Source organism: Colossoma macropomum, unplaced genomic scaffold (genome assembly GCF_904425465.1).
Source record: "Colossoma macropomum unplaced genomic scaffold, Colossoma_macropomum, whole genome shotgun sequence".
Classification (NCBI taxonomy): domain Eukaryota; kingdom Metazoa; phylum Chordata; class Actinopteri; order Characiformes; family Serrasalmidae; genus Colossoma; species Colossoma macropomum.
In genome coordinates, this window is record NW_023495901.1 from 296,805 (window position 1) to 322,855 (window position 26,051).

General features: G+C 35.5%; 1 long non-coding RNA gene across 1 annotated transcript; it reads left to right on the forward strand.

The window, feature by feature from the left end:
* The first annotated feature begins 399 nt into the window (after positions 1 to 399).
* LOC118803435 lies at positions 400 to 25,707 on the forward strand. The gene is made up of 5 exons (XR_005006858.1): positions 400 to 438; positions 10,090 to 10,145; positions 12,428 to 12,478; positions 20,013 to 20,063; positions 25,662 to 25,707. It is a non-coding gene; the product is annotated as an uncharacterized LOC118803435 (long non-coding RNA).
* Positions 25,708 to 26,051: the final 344 nt, after the last annotated feature.

A 26,051-nucleotide genomic window follows, 5' to 3' on the forward strand; every position in this document is an offset into this window, starting at 1 on the left:
TTCTTTTATTAATACCTTTACTTACATACAGGTAAATTATCACCAGAGTATCAGTACAGTAAAAGTACTCTTACTTTAGGAATTTTGCTACTCTTTCCACCCCTGATTTTAGGTAGTAGTGTTTCTTCTAAAAATAAGCTAAGTTGGATATTGTTCATTATTATTATAGTTATTAAGAGAAATATAGATATTATTCAAGGTCTGATTTAAATAGTCACATTTGATTGTTTGTCATGTATGTAAATATAATGTGCAAAAACAGTAGAAGTAAATTTTAGGTTTGTATTTTTGTTGCTGGAAGTTCTTCTCCTGAACAAACACCAGATGGCACACTTAAGCCATTTCAGTGGTCAGCAACACTGAGGAAACGTCTAGCACATTCACTTCCTCATTACAAAAGGACGGGTAAAAAATCAGTAGCAACATCTCAGTGTTCAGGTAAGCTCTCATTTCATATTATATTGCTTTAACATCATTTTCTGACATCTGTTATCTATGATATGTAAGTAGTATCATGACCTTGAGCTCTGAAGCACAATGATATAAAAACAGCAACAGTCATAGTGACTTCTTTGACTTTGTTCTGTGTTTGTATTTCTGTCCTATTTGCTTAGTTTCATTTTTACTTCATGTCAATATTTACTGAAAAATAAACAATGACTCACCGGAGGTCTTTTTTCTGATTTTGGTAGGACGGTAACCTTAATCTACATTTCAAGTGGATTCAAAAAGTAGACATTTCTCAAGTCTTCCTTTGGAAACATGTAGAAATGTAGAATGATCTCTGGTTGCATAACCAACATATGACAATGTTAAATACTAATGTAATGGGAAAAACTCACTTATGCAGTTGTTAGGCACTGCTAACCACTGCTTATAAACCAGTTTATTTGCATGGAGATAAAGTAGCTGTACAAGAGTATGGCCAGTGGGAGTGCAACAGGCCAGTGTAAAAAGTTTGAAATCAGATTCTAGTTCTGGACAGAGAAGTACAGAGTTGCTGAAAATTGTTATCAGACACAAGTATTGTTACTGTGGCCAGGGCTGGATCATCCCAAGGGTCCAAGCTACAAGGTAGCACCAGTGAGAAATTCTGAACTGAATTCTGAGCTGAAGGTTCTGTGACTGTATTTTGAACTTGTCATTCTGATTTTTTTTAAACATTGCTGCATCATATTCAGCAGTTGTGATCTGTGAACTGCCATGCATAAAGTCATCAAAGGCAAGACATAAATGGTGCATAAACAATTTCATGCCTGCCATGGCAGCATGCTTTAGTTTCAGGTCAGTTTCAGTTTTCATGTTTTTCCTCACATTTCCTGCTACATGTCAACTGACCATTTCCTCATATGGAAAACAAACTGCCTGACAACTTGCTTTCCTTTTATGCAACCATGGCAGGTCAGCATTGTCAATTCTAAATGAAACAGAAAGAGAATAATAACAGTACTAGCTTAATAATAACTGTACTAATAGTAACATTATTTATATAGAATCGTTCATGCATAGAAATGCAGTACAAAGTGCTTCACAATGGATAAAAATCATGTAAGTAAAACAGCAAATTTGCAAAATAAAAGCAATTACAAGAAATTGTTGTTTAATAAAACTACTCATAATAAATAAATAAATAGAAATGTTAACAATTAAGCATTAGAAATGTGTGAAAAGATGTTTGCTGTTCACCTGATTTCTTCTATTTTTGATAATCTGTTATATTTACATGTTTCAAACCATTCAACTAATTTTGATATAAGATAAAGACAACACAAGTAAACATAAAATGCAGCTTTTAAATGATCATTCTATTTATTGAAGATAAAGATTTATTGAAAACCTATATCACCCATGTGAAAAATCTATTGCCCCCCTAAACCTAATAACTGTTTGTGTCACCCTTGGCAGTAGCAACTGCAATCAGACATTTGCGATAACTTACAAGTCCTTTACATCACTGTGGAGGAATTCTTTTTAGAATTGTTTTAGTTCAGCTACACTGGAGGGTTTTCAAGCATGAACTGCCTGTTTAAGGTCTTGATACAGCATCACAATGGGATTTAAGTCAGAACTTTGACTCGGCCACTTCAGAACCTTAATTTTGTTTCTTCTGAGTCATTCAGAGCTGGATTTGCTTGTGTGCTTTAGAACATTGTCCTGCTGCATAACTTAACTGTGCTTGAGCTTTAGGTCACAAACTGATGAGCAGAAATTCTACTTCAGGATTTTTTTTATAGAGAGCAGAATTCATGGTTCCATTAATTAGAGCAAGTCATCCAGCCCTGCAGAAGCAAAGCAGCCCCAGACCATCGCACTACCACCACCATATTTGACTACTGGTATGATGTTCTTATGGTGGAATGTGGCGTTTACACCAGATGTAATGGGACCTATGTATTCCAAAAAGTTCTACCTTTGACTCGTCAGGCCACAGAATATTATCGCAAAAATCTTGGGGGTTATCTAGATGTTTTAGGCAGATGTGAGATGAGTCTTTGTGTTCTTTTTGGCCAGCAGTGGTTTGCACTTTGCAGCTCTCTCATCAATGCCATTTTTGCCATTCTTTCTTATTGTGGAATCAAATACACTGACCTTAACTGAGGCAAGAGAGGCCTGCAGTTCTTTAGATATTGGTCTGGGTTCTTTTGTGACCCCCTGCAGTAGTCATTAATGCACTGTTGGTGACATTTTGGTAGGTATGCTACTCCTGGGAAGGTTCACCACTGTTCCAAGTTTTTGTTCTCACTGTGGTTTGCTGGAGTCCCAGAGTCTTAGCAATGGCTTTGTAACCAATTTCAGACTGGTCGATTTCAATAACTCAGTTTTGCATCTTTATTTGAATCTCTTTAGAACTTGGTATCATGTGGTGCGTCTTGCTTCTAGCTGCATCACATTGCCACACACGTTCTATTTAAGTGATGTTTGAATTCAACGAGTCTGGCAGTTATAATGTCTGGGTGTGGCTAGTGAAATTGGGCACAATAGTCAATTGAATTTGGTTTACTCGTTGATTTAGTAGATGAGGGGGGATTACTTTTTTACATAAGGACAGGTTGGGCCTTTTTCCTTCAGTAAAATAGCATGTTGTGTTTAGTTGGGTTTTCTTTGTCTAATATTAAAAGTAGTTTGATTATCTGAAACTTACAAGTTCGACAATTATGCAAAAAAAGCAACAATTTGGAAAGACAAATACTTTTTCACAGCTCAGTGTTTTCTTTTTTATATGTGTTTTGGTCGTTTCTTTGTTTTTCCAACCTGTTTATGTACATCTTATTACCTAGGGTTTTTGTGTTTCATGTTTCATAGATTCTCATGCCTTCCATCTGCCTACCTGTCACTTTGACATAAAATAAACAAAAAATGAGAAGAAAAAATACGAATAATAGAATAAGTGAAAACTAAGCTAAGCTAAATTAAAAAGCAACTGATTCGTTGGAACATTCAATAAAGTAGCACTGGATGAACATTTGTAAAAAAAAAATTACAGGCATTCAGAAATATATGTAGGTAACTAAACCAGTAAGAGACTTACAAACCTGTTATAGATTTGGAGCTATAACAGCTTCAACTCTTCTTCAACTCCCCTCCACCAAACTTTACACTTAGCATCATTCTCCTGGCAACCGCCAAACCCAGACTCATCCATCGGGTTGCCAGACGGAGAAGCGTGATTTGTTACTCCAGAGAACACATCTCCACTGCTCTAGAGTCCAGTGGCGGCGATTTATGCCACTGCATTCGACACTTTGCATTGCGCTTGGTGATGTAAGGCTTGGATGCAGCTGCTCGGCCATGGAAACCCATTCCATGAAGCTCTCTATGCTGTTCTTGAGCTAATCTGAAGGCCACATGAAGTTTGGAGGTCTGTAGCAATTGACTCTGCAGAAAGTTGGCGACCTCTGCACACTATGCGCCTCAGCATCTGCTGACCCCGCTTTGTCATTTTACGTGGCTGACCACTTCATGGCTGAGTTGCTGTCGTTCCCAATTGCTTCTACTTTGTTATAATTCCACTGACAGTTGACTGTGGAATATTTAGTAGTGAGAAAATTTCACGACTGGACTGGACTGGACAGGTGGCAACCTATCATGGTACCATGCTGGAATTCACTCTTACACAAATGATTGTAGAAGCAGTCTGCATGCCTAGGTGCTTGGTTTTATACACCTCTGGCCATGGAAGTTATTGGAACACCTGAAATTAATGATTTGGATGGGTGACTGAATACTTTTGGAAATATTGTTAATGGTGTTAATATATATAATATGTATATTAAACATAAGGATGCCACCTGTGCAACAAGTCCAGTCGTAAAAGTGAGGAATCACACTTCTCCATCTGACAATCCGATGGAGAATGGTGCCAAGTGTAAAGTTTGGTGGAGGGGGGGATTATGGTGTGGGGATGTTTTTCAGGAGTTGGGCTCAGCCCCTTAATCTTTTGTCCGAAGGATTTTGGACAATTTCATGCTCCCAACTTTGTGGGAACAGTTTGTGGATGGCCTCTTCCTGTTCCAACATGACTGCACACCAGTGCACAAAGCAAGGTCCATAAAGACATGGTTGAGCAAGTTTGGTCTGGAAAAACTGACTGGCCTGCACAGAGTCCTGACCTCAACCTGACAGAACACCTTTGGGATGAATTAGAGCGGAGACTGCAGGCCTGGCCTTCTCATCCAACACCAGTGTCTCACCTCACAAATGCACTTCTGGAAGAATGGTCAAAAATTCCCATAAACACACTCCTAAACCTTGTGGAAAGTCTTCCCAGAAGAATTGAAGCTGTTATAGCTGCAAAGGGTGGGCCGACATCATATTAAACCCTATGGATTATAAATGAGATGTCACTCAAGTTCATATGCGTGTGAAGGCAGACGAGTGAATACTTTTGGCAATATAGTGTGTATATATATATATATATATATTTAGGCATATATATATATATATATATATATATATATATATATATATATATATATATATATATTAGCACTTGGATGGTTTGGCTCTACAGAAATATATAATTATGTATCATTGGCATAGCTGTGATAACTGACTTCATGCTTTTAAACTAATGGAAGAAAAATAAAAAAAAGAAGTGGATCTAATACAGACCCTACGGAACACCATGTATGTATAAAACTACTTTTACACAGTTCTAGAAAGGCCTACCCAATTTTTGAGGCAATTCGTAAAGATACCAGGATCATTTATTATCTTTAGCAATGCTGTTTCAATACTACGACCTAATCTGAAACCTGACTGGAATTTTTTGAAAATATAATTTGCATTTATGAGCTGCTTTATTCATGCAAGAAATAACTTTTCCTAGTATTTTACTTAAAAATGGTTTGTTTGGTTAAATCAGATGACTGTAGATTGAGTTTCTTTAACAGAGCCTAACCATGGCAAACTTTGAGAAGATCTAAGTTTCCAAGGAAATTTTTGTTTATAACATTAAAAATAAGGATAGCTCAATTTTGTTTAATAAATTAAGTTGGAATTGGATCTAAATACACATGGAAGAACTTCTGAAAAATCTGAGGAGCTCTTTCTAAAATCATGCATTGTGGCTTGTAGTTAAAAAAATGTCATAATTTCAGGTCTTGAGTTCCTCAGGAATATTAGTGATTTTATCGTTAAAAATAGGGTAAAAGATTCACATTTTGACATAGATGCTTAAGATAACCACTCATTCACTGTAGTGGGATGTAAAAGGCAGTCAACAATCAAAAATAAAAGTTTTGCATTGTTGCTGTTTTCATTTATTATATTTGATAAGTGTAATTGCCTACTTTTTCACATTACATTATTAGACGTGGCAATACAACTTTTTAGAACGTCATAGTGTATGTTTAATTTAATTTTCCTCCAATCCCTTTCAGCCTTATGGCAGCTCATTTTGATTTGCTGCACCCTCTGTTTTCCTGTGTGTAAGCAGAGACATCCTTTTCAACAACATTGTGATTTGATCTCATCTTTGAGTTGCATAGTGGTGCAACCATTTCATGCACCACTATGTGTTTAGGAAAAAGAGGTCTATTGATGAAAGCATTAATGAAATCATCCAAGGTTGATGCAATAAAGTACCATTTTTTTAGTATTCAAATTTCTAGCTTTTGTTTATTTGTATTTATTAATGTTGTTAAAAACATACAGTTGTGATCTGACACTGCAATGTCTGTAATTTCATCTGCAACCCTGTTTCCAAAAAAGTTGGGACATTGTGGAAAATATATATAAAACAGAATGCAATGATGTGCAAATCATTTAAACCCTATATTTAACTGACAATAGTACAAAGACAACAAATCAAACATTGGAACTAAGAAACTGTTGTATTTTGAAAAATATATGGCCATTTTGAATGTGAATAATTTTAATTAAATGTAGGGTTTGAATGATTTGCACATCTATTAAATGATTTACATATTCTGTTTTTATTTACATTTTGTGCAGCATCCCAACTTTTTCAGAAATAAGGTTGTATGTTTAATCACAAACTGCAGGAAATAACTAAATGCAATTTATGTGCTCAGTTATGGGCGGGGTTTGTAACATGCTGGTTAAAACAGTGTTTTTAAAAGCTGTATAAAATCCATGGCTTTTCTGCCTGAGGCATTATCCATATTATCCATGTTACTTATGATTTTTATCATAAGTAACATGGATAATAGTACAGAGAATTCAGGCAAGAAGGAGGGTGTGTGCTTTGGTGGACTTACTGACTCTTGCCCTTGTGATAGTAATGTTTGGAAGAGACCAAAGGATACATTTTTGTAGTTAAATGAGTTATTAAAAACAGCTGATAGTCCATCCCCTTTCTTATCTTTTCATATAGTATAAGTGAAGTTGTAGTTCTGTGGTGCAGTTTCAATAAGAGAGGCAGCTCCACTCGAGTCAAGCTACATTTCAGTCATAAACTTGAAATCTAATTTTCACTCACATATAAAATCATATATATTTGTAAAAAATCTAGGCATTGTTAGAACCACATTCTTTCACTTGCATGACATCACTAAACTACGTAATATTTGCTGACAGCTCCTAGAATTAGAGAAACCACAGCAGGTGGTCAAGCTTTTTCCAACGTAGCTCCAAAATTGTAGAATCATCTCCCAACCTCTGTTCTCAGGGACTCAGACATACTCTCCACATTTAAAACTAGACTTAAAACTTTTCTCTCTTCTCTTATCTCTCCATAAATGGACCTATTCTGTTAATCAATTTCTCTCTCTCTCTCTCTCTCTCTCTCTCTCTCTCTGTCTCTATCTCTCTCTCTTTCACTCTGTCTCTCTCTCGCTGTTTCACTCTCTCTTGCCACATGGGAGCCATGAGAGTTGTTAGAGTCACCAGAGTCTCCATCTCTGTTGGCTGATCTGCAACGTTTTGACCACCATGGAGTTTCATGTTACCAGTGGCGACAGTGGCAAGGAAAAACTCCCTAAGAGCAGGAGGAAGAAACCTTGAGAGGAACCGAGACTCAAAAGTGGAACCCATCCTCCTGTGGTCGACACCTGATAGCAAACAGCATTAGTATAAAGTATTATAGTACAAAACGGGGAAAAACAGGTGGAGCAATGGTTAATTAGCATCACCATTGGCGACGCTCATGGGAGCTTGGACTGGATTTTTCTGTAAAGCTGCTTTGTGACAATACCTGTTAGAAAAAGCGCTGTATAAGTAAACTTTGACTTGACTTGTTATACAAGAAAAAACTAATTGTTCAGAGCTCTAACATATAAAGGGCCATCCTGATAGATTCTTTAGGGTTTTCTGTTCTCAAACACTTAGATTCAACATTAGTTTTAATCAGGTTGGACATTGTTTGACCTTTAATGTTATTAAGAGGTTTTGTGCTGCACCAGTTTATTACTAGTAGAATAGGCATAGGAGGAGTAGGAGGAGGGGAGTAACATTCTACTTTGGTTGTATTTTAATTACCCCCCTCTATTTGAGTTATACTTGGTTTGCAACCATAGCAAAGTTTTCTGATAAAATAAGTGATCTACTTTGATTCCAATGCAAACTCTTTGTACTATAAAATTAGATTCTTTCCCAAAATCATCCCAATTGTCAAAAAAAGCCCTATGTTGTTATCGTTGCAAATCTTTTAACCAACAGTTCAGCGCAAACATTCTGCTAAAAACTTACATCCTCTTCTGAAAACATTTTTGCTTTTTTTGTCCTTCCTATGTCGTGTAGTAGTCTAGAAAAATGCTCCTTCAGCAGTAGATACTGTATGTTATTTACTCCTGTGTGTACAACAACCATTATAATGTTTTTGTTTTACTACTTAACTTTTACGGCATTTGGCAGACTCTCTTATCCAGAGCGACTTACAAAGTGAACATTTTACACAGTTAGGTGAAGGTAGTGTTGGGAGTCTTGCCCGAGGACTCTTATTGGTATAATGTAGAGTGGTTACCCAGGCAGGGATTGAACCCTAGTCTACAGCATAGAAGGCAAAGGTGTTACTGACTACACTATACCAACCACTAAAACAGCAGACAATTTTCTGGATATTTGTAAAACGTGAGGGCCTGGAAAAAAAAAGAGATAAAAGCCTTATCTTAATTCTGCACTCTTCCCAAATTCATGCAGGTGAGGTGATGGCAGAGCAATATATTCCTTCAGTATATTCTGATGTTTATTTTGTTGAGGATATTTCTGTATGACATCAACTGGAATCTGTGTGATGGGTCTCATTGCTTCCCTGGTTATAAACACAGTCTTTGAGCCATCACTCTCAGTTTATGACATAAGGCTGAAATTAGCTTCTTTTTAGAATTTTTCTGTTTCACATTTAATGGTGTTGCTGTAATATTCAAGCACATTTAGGCACCTAAAAAGCCCTTAAAAATTAAAAATAGAAGCTGGCAAATATGACGCAAATAATTCAGCCTCATTTTGTCAACCAGATTGATAAGCCAGAGAACATTGCCACACATTTGATTTAACACTTTCTCATGGGGTCATGTATAAAGACAGTAAGCACGTGAAACTGCTAATATAAGAATGGCTATAAACTCTTCAGCTGCCATGTTTTATGCTTCAACTGCCAAGTCGTTTTTGCTAAGCATGCCTTTGGTCCATACTGACTGAATGATTGATACATTGGGAAGTCTACGAAAATGAAAATACAATCAAGTCAAATGAATTTTCAAAATCATTTTGCCACAGAATACACAGAAACAGGAGATGCTGTTTTGCTTTTAATATTTGAAATGTACTATCTTTGTAGCTTGTTCTCTTAGATAACATGTTAATTATCATTTTAATAATTCCATAATCACATGAAGCGTAACCATGCAGTTCTGAAAACACATTTTAATTTAATTAAAGCTACTTGGAAAGCATCTAAATCTCTGTGTAAAGCAAATGTCCATACTAGTGTACCAAATAGCAAATTAATATGGTAAAACTGAATTATATTTTTGAGCCCATAATTACATGAAAGTGGGAAATTGATATTCAAAATCACATCTTCCACAGAGAACAAACTTCTGCACAATGTAATTGACAATTCCAGTTTATTTACTGAATTTAACACATTGAAAAAATAAATAAATAAACCAGTATGTGGCCTGTACAGAAGTTATAGCACATTTTATATTTCATTTTAAATGTTATCTAAAATATGCTGTGTGAACTATAAAGTCCTGATTCTGAAACAAAGATGGTATATTTATTGTAGCAAAATAAATATCTTAAAACTAAAATCCTGGTTTGTTAAAACAAATGTACTAGCTCCCAAGTGGCACAACCATCTAAGCATATCATCAGGACATCGTGAGTTCAATCCCTGGTGATGCTACAGCCATCCGTAGCTAGGAGTCCAAAAGAGCAGTTCAAAAAGAAGCGGTGGCTGGCTTCACAGTTCTCGGAGGAAGCCTGTGTTAGCCTTCGCCCTCCTAGTGTTGGTAATATCATGTGACTGGGGGAGTCCTAACTAGCGGGTGGAATTGGAGACGACTAAATTGGGGAGAAAATTGGGTAAAAATAATTTTTTAAAAAATGTAAGATGCTCATTCACAAACCAAATTTAATTATTACGGAATATACATGTAATATGTTATTTTTTAATTGTAGGATTGTTCAACTATATTTTGATTGAGACTTTCATAACATCAGGATGGAAGAATTCCGTAAGTACATATTTTTGCTTTAGTGTAAAAACAGTATTTAATATCAGATTGCATCAAAATTAACAATAACGCTTTACAGGGAATACATGTACATGAAGCATTCTATGTATATTCATAAACAGTATAACCTTAATTCATTTCATATGAAGTCTCTATTGAAGTCTTCTTTTTAACCCTCCTGTTATCTTCAAATTTACTAACATCTTTTATCCTTGAGGTCAGGTTGACCCCAGCAATTTAAACCTTCAGGAAATATTAAAGTTTTCATGGGAATAATGTTTTCCTTTCCCTTGTCATGTGAACTATCATCGATTTTTGCACTATTACAGGTATGGTTGTGTTAGGTTAAGGCACTAAAGGTAGAGGGAAATTTATTAGAAAGGTTATAAAACTGCATGTTACAGTGACCTCAATATCTTCAAAAATAATTAAAACAATGTTGAAATGTCTCATGTTTTGTACAGCTAAAACAGCAATGGGTCAAATTGACCCCAGAGAACCTGGATGATGTGTATAAAACATGTACAGGACATTGAAAACAATGCATCATGTTAATTTTATGCATACCCAATTGTCCCTATTAAATTAGGAAAAGTCATTAAATATGAACCAAAAAAAAAGATATCAATCATTTATTAAGAGGCATTAATCATTAAAAGCGGTCAAACTGACCCCAAAGATAATACGAGGGATAATGTAATCTTTAAAATACATGAACTAAATTATCATTTAGCAATTCTGTAGTTAATGTAAAGTCATTACCAATGTTTAGAGCTGTTATTTTGAGAGGCGAGTCAGATGAGAGCTTGAAATGAGAGAGTGCAGACGCAAGCTGAGTATAGAGCGAGCCAAAGCGTTATTTAAGTATAGCATGGCTGTGGTCAACAACAGCTGGTTAATAAAGCACAATGACTTGTCCAAAAGCTGTGTCTCTTTTGGTGGCAGAAGTAATAAAAAAGTTTCACTGTGGGAGGGATTTTTACTATTTGGCCACTAGCCTCTAGCCGCCAAGCTACACTGCTTGCCGAGAGGATATGGAACATTCTGTGTGAAATGAGAAGAGTACATTTAGTTTTCCATCTTAAAGAACACCACAGTCACCTGGAGTCACTGTAAGAAAGCAGTGGTGGTGAAAGAAGAGCTGGTGTGGTGCTCATGCTTGCAAGCACCAGCTAGCTCAGAGGCTACCTGCCACATGCCATTCTAAACCCCCACAACATCAGGGGAAGATCTGCATGCAGATGTAAATAAAGATGGTGGCGCATATGGACAGAATATAGACACATACGGGTACAAGATAAGATGCTAAAATATTCCAGTAAAGCAGGCAGGAGGCTTTCCATACACACTTTGAACAGGTAGCCAAATCGTTTGAGTGGTCCGATGAACAGAAAGCCCTACAGCCGACACTTTGACCGATGATGCATTAGCTTTCCTGTTTTTGTTTGACGCTAGCAGGAGATCTGTTTACAGTGCATCAGTCAGTTTCTTTTAAGAGCACTGAATGCTAGAATATTAGTTCAAAAAATGAAGCAATTCTGAGGTACTTAATGTAAAGATGTTGGCACTGAATGACTGAAAAATATAACAACCACAGCCATTTTACAGCATACAAATACAGAGAAGTAAAGATGTAATTTCAGTCAGGAACATTGCTAGCCTCTACACTCACAAACATAGAAATCTCCAGTCTACAGTATATTTAAAAAAATAACATGCATAAATTTCCACATATAACATAATGGCATTTTTAGACATAATATTAGAAATATTGGAAACATTAAAGTAATATTTCCAGCCGGATAATGAGCCATTAGCCTTATGCCTTCACTAAGACTTCACTAAATCACTGTTCCTAGAGCACAATGAAAAAGAAAAGAAAAACCTAGTGACGTTAAACCAGAATGACATAATTCACTTGTAAAGATACTGTATAGTTCATTAATACCACAGGAATTTTTAATGTACAAATAGGTATTGTGATTCGTACAGCTTTCCTGTCAGTCATGTTTATTCCCCTGTACTGTGTTTTAAATTTATAAATGATCATAATATGAAGCTTACACACAACATCACTCAGTGGATTTTCAATTCACTGCATTAAACATTTACTACTATGTGTTAAATAAATGTTTCAAAACAATTGTGCAGTTGTGTTACTGAATGCATCATGTACATGTAGTTACTGGAAAGAGTTATGAAATGAATATTCACTCATTTAATTTGTTAGGCAAATGTTCTGTCATATTCCAACAAAATCTTTTTATTATCTCTATATGTAGCAGAACATTCACTAATCAATGACAGCTATGAAGATGATAAAGTACATAATGGTGAGTTTGGTCTCATTTAAAAATAATTTCTTACAAATTTTCAAACACTGGACACAGTTTACTATTGTTACTCAAAAGACAACAAAAACATCTTTTATATTATTTTGAGTAAAACAATGGTAAATTACCAGAAAGTAAGTAAATCACACTGAAATACTGAACATGTTCTAGCTACAAAGAATATAAAGAACAAGTAAATTGAATAATAAATGAATAAATAAATAAATGAATAAATAAATGATGGTCCACTGTAGATGGTTGGTAGAAGCTCAGTCTGTGTTTAAGTAACATTTAACTAAATATCTATTAAATGTAACTGAACTTAAAGTTGAATGTGAAGGATTACATTAAAATGAACCCAAACGTTAACCTTAACACAGAACCTAGACCTACTGCTAAACCTAACCTTAACTTCAACACTAAACCTAACACTAACTCCGAATTTACCTAACTCCGACACTAAACCTAACACTAAACCTACGCCTACTCCTAAAGCTCACCCTAACCTTAACTTCAACACTAAACCTACACCTACTCGTAAACTTTACCTTAACCTAAACCTCAACAGTAAACCTACACCTACTCGTAAACCTACTTGTAAACTTTACCTTAACTTAAACTTCAACACTAAACCTACACCTACTCGTAAACTTTACCTTAACCTAAACTTCAACACTAAACCTACACCTACTCGTAAACTTTACCTTAAACTAAACTTCAACACTAAACCTACATCTACTTGTAAACTTTACCTTAAACTAAACTTCAACACTAAACCTACACCTACTCGTGAACTTTACCTAAACCTTAACTTTAACAGTAAACCTACACCTGCTCGTAAACTTTACCTTAACCTAAACTTCAACCATAAACCTACACCTACTCGTGAACTTTACCTAAACCTTAACTTTAACAGTAAACCTACACCTGCTCGTAAACTTTACCTTCACCTAAACTTCAACCATAAACCTACACCTACTCGTAAACTTTACCTTAACCTAAACCTCAACAGTAAACCTACACCTACTCGTAAACTTTACCTTAACCTAAACGTCAACACTAAACCTACACCTACTCGTAAACTTTACCTAAACCTAAATCCAACACTAAACCTACACCTACTGGTAAACTTTACCTTAACCTAAACTTCAACACCAAACCTACACCTAGTCGTAAACTTTACCTTAACCTAAACTTCAACACTAAACCTACACCTACTCGTAAACTTTACCTAAACCTAAATTCAACACTAAACCTACACCTACTGGTAAACGTTAAAATTCAACAGTAAACCTACACCTACTCGTAAACTTTACCTTAACTTAAATTTCAACACTAAATCTACATCTCCTTGTAAACTTTATCTTAACCTTAACTTCAACACTAAACCTGCACCTGCTCCTAAACTTTAATTTCAACACTAAACCTACACCTACTTGTAAACTTTACCTTAACCTAAACTTCAACACTGAACCTACACCTACTCGTAAACTTTACCTTAACCTAAACTTAGAGTAAACTACACCTACCCATAAATTTTAACTTCAACACTAAACCTACACCTACTCGTAAACTTTACCTTAACCTAAACTTCAACACTAAACCTACATCTACTCGTAAACTTTATCTTAACCTTAACTTTAACAGTAAACCTACACCTGCTCGTAAACTTTACCTTAACCTAAACTTCAACCGTGAACCTACACCTATTCATAAACTTGAAATTCAACAGTAAACCTACACCTACTCGTAAACTTTACCTTAACCTAAACCTCAACAGTAAACCTACACCTACTCGTAAACTTTACCTTAACCTAAACCTCAACAGTAAACCTACACCTACTCGTAAACTTTACCTAAACCTAAATCCAACACTAAACCTACACCTACTGGTAAACTTTACCTTAACCTAAACTTCAACCGTAAACCTACACCTGCTCGTAAACTTTACCTTCACCTAAACCTCAACAGTAAACCTACACTTACTCGTAAACTTTACCTAAACCTAAATCCAACACTAAACCTACACCTACTGGTAAACTTTACCTTAACCTAAACTTCAACACTAAACCTACACCTACTCGTAAACTTTACTTAAGCTAAACTTCAACACTAAACCTACATCTACTCGTAAACTTTATCTTAACCTTAACTTTAACAGTAAACCTACACCTGCTCGTAAACTTTACCTTAACCTAAACTTCAACCGTGAACCTACACCTATTCATAAACTTTAAATTCAACAGTAAACCTACACCTACTCGTAAACTTTACCTTAACCTAAACCTCAACAGTAAACCTACACTTACTCGTAACTTTACCTAAACCTAAATCCAACACTAAACCTACACCTACTGGTAAACTTTACCTAACCTAAACTTCAACACTAAACCTACACCTACTCGTAAACTTTACCTTAACCTAAACCTCAACAGTAAACCTACACCTACTCGTAAACCTTACCTTAACCTAAACCTCAACACTAAACCTACACCTACTCATAAACTTTACCATAACTAAATCCAACACTAAACCTACACGTACTGGTAAACTTTACCTTAACCTAAACTTCAACACTAAACCTACACCTACTCGTAAACTTTACCTTAACTTAAACTTCAACACTAAACCTACATCTACTTGTAAACTTTACCTTCACCTAAAGTTCAACACTAAACCTACACCTACTTGTAAACTTTACCTAAACCTAAACCTCAACAGTAAACCTACACCTACTCGTAAACTTTACCTTAACCTAAACCTCAACAGTAAACCTACACTTACTCGTAAACTTTACCTAAACCTAATCCAACACTAAACCTACACCTACTGGTAAACTTTACCTTAACCTAAACTTCAACACTAAACCTACACCTACTCGTAAACTTTACCTTAACTTAAACTTCAACACTAACCTACATCTACTCGTAAACTTTACCTAAACCTTAACTTTAACAGTAAACCTACACCTGCTCGTAAAATTTACCTTAAGCTAAACTTCAACCGTAAACCTACACCTACTCATAAACTTTAAATTCAACAGTAAAACCTACACCTACTCGTAAACTTTACCTTAACCTAAACCTCACAGTAAACCTACACTTACTCGTAAACTTTACCTAAACCTAAATTCAACACTAACCTACACCTACTGGTAACGTTAAAATTCAACAGTAAACCTACACCTACTCGTAAACTTTACCTTAACTTAAATTTCAACACTAAATCTACATCTCCTTGTAAACTTTATCTTAACTTTAACTTCAACACTAAACCTGCACCTGCTCCTAAACTTTAATTTCAACACTAAACCTACACCTACTTGTAAACTTTACCTTAACCTAAACTTCAACACTGAACCTACACCTACTCGTAAACTTTACCTTAACCTAAACTTAGAGTAAACTACACCTACCCATAAATTTTAACTTCAACACTAAACCTACACCTACTCGTAAACTTTATCTTAACCTTAACTTTAACAGTAAACCTACACCTGCTCGTAAACTTTACCTTAACCTAAACTTCAACCGTGAACCTACACCTATTCATAAACTTGAAATTCAACAGTAAACCTACACCTACTCGTAAACTTTACCTTAACCTAAACCTCAACACTAAATCTACATCTCCTTGTAAACTTTACCTTAACCTAAACTTCAACCGTGAACCTACACCTATTCATAAACTTTAAATTCAACAGTAAACCTACACCTACTCGTAAACTTTACCTTAACCTAAACCTCAACAGTAAACCTACACCTACTCGTAAACTTTACCTTAACCTAAACCTCAACACTAAACCTACACCTACTCATAAACTTTACCATAACCTAAATCCAACACTAAACCTACACGTACTGGTAAACTTTACCTTAACCTAAACTTCAACACTAAACCTACACCTACTCGTAAACTTTACCTTAACTTAAACTTCAACACTAAACCTACATCTACTTGTAAACTTTACCTTCACCTAAAGTTCAACACTAAACCTACACCTACTTGTAAACTTTACCTAAACCTAAACCTCAACAGTAAACCTACACCTACTCGTAAACTTTACCTTAACCTAAACCTCAACAGTAAACCTACACTTACTCGTAAACTTTACCTAAACCTAAATCCAACACTAAACCTACACCTACTGGTAAACTTTACCTTAACCTAAACTTCAACACTAACCTACACCTACTCGTAACTTTACCTTAACTTAAACTTCAACACTAAACCTACATCTACTCGTAAACTTTACCTAAACCTTAACTTTAACAGTAAAACCTACACCTGCTCGTAAAATTTACCTTAAGCTAAACTTCAACCGTAAACCTACACCTACTCATAAACTTTAAATTCAACAGTAAACCTACACCTACTCGTAAACTTTACCTTAACCTAAACCTCAACAGTAAACCTACACTTACTCGTAAACTTTACCTAAACCTAAATTCAACACTAAACCTACACCTACTGGTAAACGTTAAAATTCAACAGTAAACCTACACCTACTCGTAAACTTTACCTTAACTTAAATTTCAACACTAAATCTACATCTCCTTGTAAACTTATCTTAACCTTAACTTCAACACTAAACCTGCACCTGCTCCTAAACTTTAATTTCAACACTAACCTACACCTACTTGTAAACTTTACCTTAACCTAAACTTCAACACTGAACCTACACCTACTCGTAAACTTTACCTTAACCTAAACTTAGAGTAAACTACACCTACCCATAAATTTTAACTTCAACACTAAACCTACACCTACTCGTAAACTTTACCTTAAGCTAAACTTCAACACTAAACCTACATCTACTCGTAAACTTTATCTTAACCTTAACTTTAACAGTAAACCTACACCTGCTCGTAAACTTTACCTTAACCTAAACTTCAACCGTGAACCTACACCTATTCATAAACTTGAAATTCAACAGTAAACCTACACGTACTCGTAAACTTTACCTTAACCTAAACCTCAACAGTAAACCTACACCTACTCGTAAACTTTACCTTAACCTAAACCTCAACAGTAAACCTACACCTACTCGTAAACTTTACCTAAACCTAAATCCAACACTAACCTACACCTACTGGTAAACTTTACCTTAACCTAAACTTCAACCGTAAACCTACACCTGCTCGTAAACTTTACCTTCACCTAAACCTCAACAGTAAACCTACACTTACTCGTAAACTTTACCTAAACCTAAATCCAACACTAAACCTACACCTACTGGTAAACTTTACCTTAACCTAAACTTCAACACTAAACCTACACCTACTCGTAAACTTTACCTTAAGCTAAACTTCAACACTAAACCTACATCTACTCGTAAACTTTATCTTAACCTTAACTTTAACAGTAAACCTACACCTGCTCGTAAACTTTACCTTAACCTAAACTTCAACCGTGAACCTACACCTATTCATAAACTTTAAATTCAACAGTAAACCTACACCTACTCGTAAACTTTACCTTAACCTAAACCTCAACAGTAAACCTACACTTACTCGTAAACTTTACCTAAACCTAAATCCAACACTAAACCTACACCTACTGGTAAACTTTACCTTAACCTAAACTTCAACACTAAACCTACACCTACTCGTAAACTTTACCTTAACCTAAACCTCAACAGTAAACCTACACCTACTCGTAAACTTTACCTTAACCTAAACCTCAACACTAAACCTACACCTACTCATAAACTTTACCATAACCTAAATCCAACACTAAACCTACACGTACTGGTAAACTTTACCTTAACCTAAACTTCAACACTAAACCTACACCTACTCGTAAACTTTACCTTAACTTAAACTTCAACACTAAACCTACATCTACTTGTAAACTTTACCTTCACCTAAAGTTCAACACTAAACCTACACCTACTTGTAAACTTTACCTAAACCTAAACCTCAACAGTAAACCTACACCTACTCGTAAACTTTACCTTAACCTAAACCTCAACAGTAAACCTACACTTACTCGTAAACTTTACCTAAACCTAAATCCAACACTAAACCTACACCTACTGGTAAACTTTACCTTAACCTAAACTTCAACACTAAACCTACACCTACTCGTAAACTTTACCTTAACTTAAACTTCAACACTAAACCTACATCTACTCGTAAACTTTACCTAAACCTTAACTTTAACAGTAAACCTACACCTGCTCGTAAAATTTACCTTAAGCTAAACTTCAACCGTAAACCTACACCTACTCATAAACTTTAAATTCAACAGTAAACCTACACCTACTCGTAAACTTTACCTTAACCTAAACCTCAACAGTAAACCTACACCTACTCGTAAACCTACTCGTAAACTTTACCTTAATCTAAACTTCAACAGAAAACCTACACCTACTCTTAAACTTTATCTTAACCTTAACTTTAACACTAAACCTACATCTACTCGTAACCTTTACCTTAACCTTAACTTTAACACTAAACCTACACCTACTTATAAACTTTACCTAAACCTAAACTTCAACACTAAACCTACACCTACTCGTAAACTTAAACACTAAACCTAAACTTCAACAGTAAACCTACACCTACTTGTAAACTTTACCTAAACCTAAACTTCAACACTAAACCTACACCTACTCGTAAACTTAAACACTAAACCTAAACTTCAACAGTAAACCTACACCTACTTGTAAACTTTACCTAAACCTAAACTTCAACACTAAACCTACACCTACTCGTAAACTTTACCTTAACCTAAACTTCAACAGTAAACCTACACCTACTCGTAAATGTTACCTTAACCTAAACTTCAACACTAAACCTACACCTACTCCTAAACCTAACCTTAACGTCAACCCTAAACCTAACACTAACCAAGTACCAAATTACATGAGGTGAACGGACTGCATAAAGACACTTCAAAACATAAGTGCTATATAGTATGTACCTGTTTAATATAAATATTAAATTGATGTGAATCTGGGCCATAAAATGAAGCAAAATTTCATATTATTGCTTAATTGGGTCCTTACCCTGATTGTTTTCATTTACTTTCCTTCATAAATATGCAACATTACAGTGAAAGTTAGTGAGAGCATGTTTGTATTTATCACCTTGTGACTACAAATACAAACCTGTTAGACATCTCAATGTAATCTTGTCAGAAACCCTTTGCAAAAATTATTATAAAGTATTTTGCATACTGTACTACAAACCAGAAAACTGCTAAAACTGCAAACAAAAATATTAATCTAGCATATGAGTTTCTACTATACACTTACCTGTTTAAGTGTATCTAGACCTTACAGCAATGCAGAAAGTATTACTGTTATTATTTTTTTATGTAAGTCTATATGAGACATAAACAAATGATCATTTTTTCTAGATCTTAAGGCTCCATTTTTTGAGAAATTCACCCCACATTTACTGACCTCTTTCAGACCAATTCAATGTTAGGTGTATTCTGTAACACATTACTATTGATATTTCTATGTATTTCTTATTGGATTCAGTTTCAAGCTTGTTCAGTGAAATGTTGTTTCTGTAATCATCAGCGTCTCCACTTGAGATTTTGGATCTACTGGAGATTGGTCCTTCTGAACAGGGTAAGCATGCAATCTTTCAGGATTGTGACAAATTGTCTATTTAAGAAGGAGACAAGGTAGGAGAATGCAGTCAAAGCATAATTTATGTTGAAATATGCTCATGCTCCTCTCCTAGTGACCGAGTAACATTGCAGGGACCCCAAACACAACTAGCTAGCTTGAAAAAAAGAAGCTGAAACTAATGAAATATAAAACAATTTTAAGATTAAAGATCCCGAAACTTGGCTCCCGAGTGGCTCAATCGTCTAAGCGCTGGCCCTATCATCAGGAGATCGCGACTTCTCGGGAGTCCAAAGAGCATAATTGGCCTCGCTCTCTCTGGGTGGGTAGGATGGCCCCCCCTTCTCCCCCCATCACTCAACACGATGCTAGTTTGCGCAGGCGTCTGTTAGCTGATGTAACAGATCTGGCGGTTGGTGCTTTCCTCCGAGTGCATTCAGCTGTCCAATGACGTTGCGTGAGCGGCACTTCGAAAAGAAGCGGTGTTTGGTTTCACAGGTCTCGGAGGAAGCCTGTCTTAGCCTTCGCCCTCCTAGCGTTGGTAGTATCTTGTGATTGGGGGAGTCCTAACAAGTGGGTGGAATTGGAGACGACTAAATTGGGGAGAAAACTGGTATATTGGTAATAAATAAATAAATAAATAAATAAATAAATACATACATACATACATACATACATACAAAATCCCTAAGATCCCTAAACTTGAAAATACAAAACTCAATTCCAAATAAAAAGTTGGGACAGTTTATGAAATGCAAATGAAAACAGAAAGCAGTGATTTGTAAATCCACTTTGACTGGTATTTAGATGGGGTGATATAAACTACAAATGTTATAACAAGTTCAAAAACATCTTATACAGGTGATACAACCATGAGTATAAAAGGAGCATCCAGGCTTGCCATTTTGCCAAAAAAGGCATCAGTAATTCATCCACCAGTGTGAGAACAACATTGCTCAATAAACTTAGGCAAGATTTTATTTACAAACAGTTATAACTGTATAAGGTTAAACATCATATACCATGTTTACATACTGTTTCCTACAGTGGCTGAGAAGACCCAATGAACTGCATATAAAAAATGAGCTGCAAAAGCAGAACAGACTTTCATCAAAATGACAACATAGGTGGTGTATTTTACAAATGGATTGCAAAATAATAAAACATGCATCACATTTAGACACTCTGCAAACTGAGAAAACACTTTCATAAAAAGGACACCAGCAAAACATTTCACACAATGCAGATAGAGAAAATACATTCATCAAAATGGCAGCATCAATACTACATTTCACAAATGTGCTGCAAACACAGAGGACACAAGCAACTTTAGAAGTGCTGAGGAGTCTGTCACAACATAACAAATATATAGGACACTAAAAGCTGATGGAGCCATTCAAACTTGCAGCATAAACAGGCAATGGTAAAAGTAAGTAAACCAGTAAAACTTGAGCAGATAACATCACTGTATCCAAAAAGAACCCTAGCTGTGTAACGTAACAGTAATATTTCAAATAGCATCACTACTGGTGTATAGATATGACATGTCAGAGAGCTAACTAGCCAGCCAAGTTACTCTTGGACTTTCTGGAATGTGAGTCTTTGTGATCTTATCAAGTTTTGTCAGTGATTTTCCATCACAGATATTCCTTCTCCTTTGAGAGTCTTCCAAAAACAACGACAGTGTTGTGACTGGCTTTGCAGCATTTCAAAGCTGCATGTGTTTTCTGTGTTTGTAGTATGTTTGTGAAATGTAGCTCAGGTGTGGTCACACTGATCGAAATGTTTTCTGAATTTGTTGCACATTTATACATTTGTAATCATTTTTATTTGTATTGTGCATATGATATTATCAATCACTGTAATTTTCATTTTAATACAGGTCAAACAAAATTTACTAATCACTGCTTTCTGTTTCTTACTAGCATTTTCTCAATGTTTTTGGAAATTAGGTTTCTAATACACGATGAAAAAAAAAACCCATCACCAACTGCGTTTTACAAATTATACACCTACTTTTAAAATTGTTTCATTAATCTTCTGTGTTTATAGAACAGGAGTTTACTGGGTCCTTACTCTGATTCTTCTCATTTACTTTCCTTCATAAATATGCAACATTACAGTGAAAGTTAGTGAGAGCATGTTTGTATTTATCACCTTGTGACTACAAATACAACTTTGTATGTAGAATGTGCAATTTTGCAATATTTTTCTAGATCCTTTGTCATCTTAATATGTACAAACCTGTTAGACATCTCAATGTGATCTTGTCAGATAGCCTTGGCAAAAATTATTATAAAGTATTTTGCATACTGTACTACAAACCAGAAAACTGCTAAAACTGCAAACAAAAATATTAATCTAGCATATGAGTTTCTACTATACACTTACCTGTTTAAGTGTATCTAGACCTTACAGCAATGCAGAAAGTATTACTGTTATTATTTTTTTATGTAAGTCTATATGAGACATAAACAAATGATTGTTCTTTCTAGATCTTAAGGCTCCATTTTTTGAGAAATTCACCCCACATTTACTGACCTCTTTCAGACCAATTCAATGTTAGGTGTATTCTGTAACACATTACTATTGATATTTCTATGTATTTCTATTGGATTCAGTTTCAAGCTTGTTCAGTGAAATGTTGTTTCTGTAATCATCAGCGTCTCCACTTGAGATTTTGGATCTACTGGAGATTGGTCCTTCTGAAAAGGGTAAGCATGTAATCTTTCAGGATTGTGACAAATTGTCTATTTAAGAAGGAGACAAGGTAGGAGAATGCAGTCAAAGCATAATTTATGTTGAAATATGCTCATGCTCCTCTCCTAGTGACCGAGTAACATTGCAGGGACCCCAAACACAACTAGCTAGCTTGAAAAAAAGAAGCTGAAACTAATGAAATATAAAACAATTTTAAGATTAAAGATCCCGAAACTTGGCTCCCGAGTGGCTCAATCGTCTAAGCGCTGGCCCTATCATCAGGAGATCGCGACTTCTCGGGAGTCCAAAAGAGCATAATTGGCCTCGCTCTCTCTGGGTGGGTAGGATGGCCCCCCCTTCTCCCCCCATCACTCAACACGATGCTAGTTTGCGCAAGCGTCTGTTAGCTGATGTAACAGATCTGGCAGTTGGTGCTTTCCTCCGAGTGCATTCAGCTGTCCAATGAAGAGGCGTGAGCAGCAGTTCGAAAAGAGGCAGTGGCTGGTTTCGCAGGTCTCAGAGGAAGCCTGTCTTAGCCTTCGCCCTCCTAGCGTTGGTAGTATCTTGTGATTGGGGGAGTCCTAACAAGTGGGTGGAATTGGAGACGACTAAATTGGGGAGAAAACTGGTATATTGGTAATAAATAAATAAATAAATAAATACATACATACATACATACATACAAAATCCCTAAGATCCCTAAACTTGAAAATACAAAACTCAATTCCAAATAAAAAGTTGGGACAGTTTATGAAATGCAAATGAAAACAGAAAGCAATGATTTGTAAATCCACTTTGACTGGTATTTAGATGGGGTGATATAAACTACAAATGTTCTAAAAAGTTCAAAAACATCTTATACAGGTGATACAACCATGAGTATAAAAGGAGCATCCAGGCTTGCCATTTTGCCAAAAAAAGCATCAGTGATTCATCCACCAGTGTGAGAACAACATTGTTCAATAAGCTTAGGCAAGATTTTTAGGTATTCCATCCTCTACAGTGTATAGTCTCATAAAAATTCAGAGAATCCTAAGAAATCTCTGTACATAAAGGGCAAAAACAACAACTGAACCCTTGTGACCTTCCATCCCTCAGAAAACACTTGAAAATCAGGATGTTTTTATGGGTAGGTTGATATTACTGCAAGGGCTCAGGAATGGTCTCAATGTTTTTGGAATGTGCTGCTGGCATAAAATTTGGAATTAGTGTATATTTACAAACAGTTATAACTGTATAAGGTTAAACATCATATACCATGTTTACATACTGTTTCCTACAGTGGCTGAGAAGACCCAATGAACTGCATATAAAAATGAGGCTGGCAAAAGCAGAACAGACTTTCATCAAAATGACAACATAGGTGGTGTATTTTACAAATGGATTGCAAAATAATAAAACATGCATCACATTTAGACACTCTGCAAACTGAGAAAACACTTTCATAAAAAGGACACCAGCAAAACATTTCACACAATGCAGATAGAGAAAATACATTCATCAAAATGGCAGCATCAATACTACATTTCACAAATGTGCTGCAAACACAGAGGACACAAGCAACTTTAGAAGTGCTGAGGAGTCTGTCACAACATAACAAATATATAGGACACTAAAAGCTGATGGAGCCATTCAAACTTGCAGCATAAACAGGCAATGGTAAAAGTAAGTAAACCAGTAAAACTTGAGCAGATAACATCACTGTATCCAAAAAGAACCCTAGCTGTGTAACGTAACAGTAATATTTCAAATAGCATCACTACTGGTGTATAGATATGACATGTCAGAGAGCTAACTAGCCAGCAAGTTACTCTTGGACTTTCTGGAATGTGAGTCTTTGTGATCTTATCAAGTTTGTCAGTGATTTTCCATCACAGATATTCCTTCTCCTTTGAGAGTCTTCCAAAAACAACGACAGTGTTGTGACTGGCTTTGCAGCATTTCAAAGCTGCATGTGTTTTCTGTGTTTGTAGTATGTTTGTGAAATGTAGCTCAGGTGTGGTCACATTGATCGAAATGTTTTCTGAATTTGTTGCACATTTATACATTTGTAATCATTTTTATTTGTATTGTGCATATGATATTATCAATCACTGTAATTTTCATTTTAATACAGGTCAAACAAAATTTACTAATCACTGCTTTCTGTTTCTTACTAGCATTTTCTCAATGTTTTTGGAAATTAGGTTTCTAATACACGATGAAAAAAAAAACCCATCACCAACTGCGTTTTACAAATTATACACCTACTTTTAAAATTGTTTCATTAATCTTCTGTGTTTATAGAACAGGAGTTTACTGGGTCCTTACTCTGATTCTTCTCATTTACTTTCCTTCATAAATATGCAACATTACAGTGAAAGTTAGTGAGAGCATGTTTGTATTTATCACCTTGTGACTACAAATACAACTTTGTATGTAGAATGTGCAATTTTGCAATATTTTTCTAGATCCTTTGTCATCTTAATATGTACAAACCTGTTAGACATCTCAATGTGATCTTGTCAGACAGCCTTGGCAAAAATTATTATAAAGTATTTTGCATACTGTACTACAAACCAGAAAACTGCTAAAACTGCAAACAAAAATATTAATCTAGCATATGAGTTTCTACTATACACTTACCTGTTTAAGTGTATCTAGACCTTACAGCAATGCAGAAAGTATTACTGTTATTATTTTTTTATGTAAGTCTATATGAGACATAAACAAATGATCATTTTTTCTAGATCTTAAGGCTCCATTTTTTGAGAAATTCACCCCACATTTACTGACCTCTTTCAGACCAATTCAATGTTAGGTGTATTCTGTAACACATTACTATTGATATTTCTATGTATTTCTTATTGGATTCAGTTTCAAGCTTGTTCAGTGAAATGTTGTTTCTGTAATCATCAGCGTCTCCACCTAAGTTTCCGGATCTAAAGAAGATTGGTCCTTCTGAAAAGGGTAAGCATGTAATCTTTCAGGATTGTGACAAATTGTCTATTTAAGAAGGAGACAAGGTAGGAGAATGCAGTCAAAGCATAATTTATGTTGAAATATGCTCATGCTCCTCTCCTAGTGACCGAGTAACATTGCAGGGACCCCAAACACAACTAGCTAGCTTGAAAAAAAGAAGCTGAAACTAATGAAATATAAAACAATTTTAAGATTAAAGATCCCGAAACTTGGCTCCCGAGTGGCTCCATCGTCTAAGCGTTGGCCCTATCATCAGGAGATCGCGACTTCTCGGGAGTCCAAAAGAGCATAATTGGCCTCGCTCTCTCTGGGTGGGTAGGATGGCCC